Here is a 5381-nt window from a genome sequence, read left to right as displayed (position 1 = left end):
ACTCAGTTGCAACCAGGTTGGGATTCTTACCGAAAATTTGTATTACCTCCCTTGAAATGACTGACTTTTTTTAAGAATTAAATCTGTTAAAGGATAAACACTGCAGTATTTTGAATTCCAAAGTACTTTGTATTCTGCTTTTAATAAATACGTGGTTTAAGTAAACTTTTGTATTTTTTCAACACGTGAAAGAAAACATGTTTGCACTTGCCATGTTCCACTTCAGTAAGTTAATAATAGTCTATAACCTTCAAATTGTGGCAACTCAGCCAAGCTATGTTTTCAGAAAGAACAGAAGTCCTACATCAGTTACTTCCTATAAGCTGAAGCTGGGTTATCACCATTTAACACAACTTTTTTACAACTATCTCCTCTTCATCCTTTATTATGAAAGGTCTGGGCCCCAGGAGATAGACGTGAGGAAGCCAGACAGAAAAGACCTTTAAGTACTTGTCAAAGAGCCCATGGCAGGGCTGATGAGCATTTTAGATGTGCTCCAGTTTTTATTTTACTTATTTTTAATTTCTTTTAATTTTTTTTTTTTTTTTTTTTAGTTTATTCATTTTGGGCTGTGTTGGGTCTTCATTGCTGCGCACGGGCTCTCTCTAGTTGCAGTGAGCGGGGGCTACTCTTCGTTGTGGTACGCGGGCTTCTTATTGTGGTGACTTCTCTTGTTGTGGAGCACTGGCTCTAGGTGCGTGGGCTTCAGTAGTTGTGGCTCACGGGCTCCGGAGCGCAGGCTCGGTAGTTGTGGCGCACAGGCGTAGTTGCTCCGTGGCATGTGGGATCTCCCCAGACCAGGGCTCGAACCCGTGTCCCCTGCATTGGCAGATGGATTCTTAACCACTGCACCACCAGGGAAGCCCTACGTGCTCCAGTTTTTAGAAAAGAAATTGAAACTGTAATGGTCCCAACAAAAGAAGAAACAGCATCCAATTAATGGGATGTGCAATTAATTTGATGTCATAACCAGCATTTTTAAATGGAATATATCAGATATGCATTTCATAGCTTAGATGGTTGTGCAAAGTGTTATTTCTCACTGTGGACTGCAGTCAAGACTTTGAAAGGCACTGCTCTGGAACACACTGAGGCTACTAACATTACAAACACCTGTTACAGAACTGTGAGGGCACGGCCAGTTCCAAATAAAGAACTTGAAAATAGAAAAGCAAGTGGAATGAATATATTTGGGCCACATATGAAGATCTGAAAGTACACTCCAACCTTCATTTTTTTATGTATTCGTACAAATTGTGTTCCTCCTTTCTTCTCTCTCACTGATACATTCCATCAGCAGCTAAATGTGGTTTTCAGCTATTTTTTGAGCAGGCCTGTGTTCAGTAATTAACATCTGGTAAGCAACTCTCTGCACTTTCCTAGAGGTACCATACCATACTAAGCCCAAACCTCCCAAGGGCTAAACTGGCTTTAGCCATTTACAAAAGACAAAAACAAAATCTCACAGGCTCCTAAAGTTTTCAAGCCTAAAAGACTGGCTTCTGTTTCATATAAGAGTTTTTGATATAAGAAAATTTTTGTTTAAGAGTGCATGGGGCTTCACAGTAAGGTTGTTTTCGTCTCTAAAGAGATGGTTATTCCCAGAAGAATCAAGAAAAGAGCAGTCATATGCATCGATTTTTGAGAAGACACGTATTTTTCCAGCAAATAACGGATCTAATGGGGACTATAAGCATGTAAGATCTTTGTATCAAAATTGTCTTCCTTGATTCCTGGAGCTGGGGGCCAATCTGGAAATTATACCAGTATGAATGTCCTATTTCCTGGCTCATCCACACTGCTTTATAAAATCACCAACCTTGGGCTTCCCTGGTGGCGCAGTGGTTGAGAGTCCGCCTGCCAACGCAGGGGACACGGGTTCGAGCCCTGGTCTGGGAAGATCCCACATGCCGCGGAGCGGCTGGGCCCGTGAGCCATGGCTGCTGAGCCTGCGCGTCCGGAGCCTGTGCTCCACAACGGGAGAGGCCACAACAGTCAGAGGCCCGCGCACCGCGATGAAGAGTGGTCCCGGCTCACCGCAACTACAGAAAGCCCTCTCACAGAAACGAAGAGCCAACACACCCAAAAATAAATAAATAAATTTTTCTTTTTTAAAAGAATATACTTACTTATTAAAAAAAAAATCACCAGCCTTGCATGAAACACTATTCCTTCCCAGTTCCACTTTGCCAAGTGACTGGTTTGATTGATAGGCACCAAACTGAAGAGTGTAGGGCTATAGAATTTAAAGTCTATTGAATTATACCATTCACCTTTTTCTTTCATTAACAGGAATTTTTCAAGCCAAGGGGCCTTCATTCAGTAGTCATAAGAAAACAGGTTCCTTTCTCTAACTGTTGGAATCGGGCAGGGCCATTCACTTGAAACTACCCAGCTTTGCAGTAAAGGAGTTAAAATCGAATGTCCATTAACTCTTACTCTGAGAATTCAGTGAAGTTACCTACCCCAGTATATATCTTCTCCTGTATATATTAAGCGAGAGGTTGCAAGCACTCCACAAGACATCTGAGGGGGTTTACCAAAGAAACAGGACACAGTACCCAACCCCCAAAACTCATGCTTGTGTAAGCTGTTTGGGGAGGTAAAACAACGAAATAATGAGAGAACATTTTATGATGCAATCCGTCAGGTGCAAATGGCAAACTGAAGGCTATATAATCAGGAGACAGCAGTCCCAAGGACGACGAGGCTAAATCAGAGGATTCTCGGACATGGCTTTTGAGCTTGGCTTTAAGAGAAAGGGATGTGATTGGGATGAGGTACAGGAGGCAGTAGGAGCACGTGTGTAGAATGTCCCAACTTTGAAAACCTGTTTCATTTCCTAATCAAGTCTTTAAACCTTGTTCTTTCTGATTCAGTTCTAGCTAATGAAATCTCACCTGAGTCTTTGGGGATGTTAAGTCTTCAATTAGCAATTTAAGTAACAAAAAGAACTCTGGACACCGAAGATCAATAAATTTTAGGAATAAAGTTGGAGAGAGAAGAACACTATAATGTAATCTTCTGTGTTAGGCTGTGATTAAACTTTTATTTGTACAAGTCCTTTTTGAGATACCTGGACCTGGTAAGTTGAATATGTACATCCTATAAATATAAATTCTAAAGGCCTTTCATAATAATTATGACAAAAAAGAATTCAAATTAATTTCAGTATTTGCATTTGGATTTCTAATTCAAATTAATTACAGTTTTAGAAGATAAAGACCTTTATAGCTAGAAAGATCTTACAATTATCTTTTCCTCCTTTGTGCATAAAATAAATGAATCAGTGACTATGCCTCAGTTACCCTATCTGTAAAATAGGGATCAGAATAATTTAAGCTGTTGTCTAAGGATAAAATGACCTGTATTTTAAGTTACTTAGAACAGTCGCTGGCACTAAAAACATGCCATAAATGACAGTCGTTGTTACATCCACACATGAGCCCAAGACCAAAGCAAGGGATCTGGGAGAAGTGAGGGTGCTGGGCAGAAACATAAGGCACCATGAGACCAGTGGCTGCCAGAGCTCATGGCAGAATTTTGCAGAGGCAAAGCAGGTCAACACTATTAAATATGGCTGAGATGAGAAGGGCAAGAATGTGAGAACATTAAAGCAGCTTTAGCAGAGTTGCCAGGCTGAAGCCACACTGAAAAGCAGAGAAGTGCCAGGAGAGTGTGAACAGGCAGCCAAGCTCAACCTCAGGAAACAATAAAGACCAGAAGGAACTAGCCCTGTGTGAGCACTTTGCCCCTCTTGTCCTTTTTTCTTGTTATCAAGGAATTTTCTGTAGTGTTTTTAAACCCAATTTGAAAGAGTTTGGGGTATGTTTAGAGACAGGAGAAAATTAAGAGCAGGTATTCCCTCTTCCTGCAGCTGCACGGGTTATATCCTGGCCCTACCCCATAACCCTAAGGAAACCAAACATGGTCTCCCCAGCAGTGAGGTTTCCAGAGTTCACTGGGCACTGCTCTCTAGCACATGCTATTTGGCTGGCTGGCACACCATGAACCCAAGCAGCATCCAGCAAGCAGTCACTCCTAAGACCAGGAGAAATAATTCCACTTCTGTAAGAGGACAAACTTTCACTCCAGAGATAGTGACCTTGTATTCTTAGGGCAGTGTTTGTGGGGTACTCGGTATTTATCTCATAATGTCTTTCATTGGTGCATTTCAGTCAAGGCAGCTAGAAATGCTTCTGTATTTGTATCACTTTGAAATGAAATACAATTTCTTTTGGACAGATGTATTAAAAAGATGCCTCTCCACTTGAAGCAACAGCTTTCTGAACCATACAGGATACGTTGCTCTGGCATTCTTTCCAGGTCTAAATAATGCTAAAATCGAAGCCCGTGGGCTTCCCTGGTGGCACATGGTTGAGAGTCTGCCTGCCGATGCAGGGGACGCAGGTTCGTGCCCCGGCCCGTGAGCCATGGCGGCTGAGCCTGCGCGTCCGGAGCTTATGCTCCGCAACGGGAGAGGCCACAACAGTAGAGGCCCGCGTAACGCAAAAAAAAAAAAAAAAAAATTGAAGCCCATCCAGCTGTAAAAATTGTAAGATGAGAACTTCATGCTGAGGAAGAACGTTTTAAACTTCAAAGGCATGGACTTCCCTCAGGAAGCATACCAGTCTGTTATAATGGGAGAAAGAAATGAAGAGGTAATGCATGGAAAAGTGTTCCAGCTAGTTTCACTGGATTCAGTGTTCAGGGAGAGAAATTTCACATGAACATGTTGCAGTGCACATGCAATCACCTTTTTTTTTGGCCTTGCTGTGCAGCTTGCGGGATCTTAGTTCCCCAACCAGGGACTGAACCCAGGTCACAACAGTAAAAGTGCTGAGTCCTAACCACTGGACCGCCAGGGAATTCCCCCACATACAATCACTTTTAGTCCTAACTAGTAATAGGTAACATTTTAGGTATTTGGTTAATAAAGCTAAATCTTTGGTTAAAACAGCTAAATCATACATATTTTAAGAAATTTTCTCATTACCACTTTAGGAGATACTTGGAGATTTCTGTGTACAATGTAACCCACTGTCATGAGGATCAAGGAATACCTAGGAATATTTTTGCAAAAAACAAAATGAAACAATCAGAATATTTCAATACTGGATTTTTGATACTTTATGAGACTGAATCATTTGACTCTGTGAAAACATTGGGTTGGCTCCGAACTTTCTGGCCAACCCAATACCATCGCATGAGCTAGCATACAAGATTAGGAAAACTTTCCAGGTGTGTTGATACATATAATTAGCGCTTCTTGGAGGATTAACTGAAGTGCTGGTTCTTCTTGAAAAACGGCCATGTGTGTATCCAGCCATCACTCCCCCCATATCTTCCTGTGTCTGGTTCATGTGTCTTCCTCGTAATGG

The sequence above is a fragment of the Phocoena phocoena genome, chromosome 4, assembly GCF_963924675.1.
Source record: "Phocoena phocoena chromosome 4, mPhoPho1.1, whole genome shotgun sequence".
Taxonomy (NCBI): Eukaryota; Metazoa; Chordata; class Mammalia; order Artiodactyla; family Phocoenidae; genus Phocoena; species Phocoena phocoena.
Note: the sequence above shows the minus strand (reverse complement) of the source record.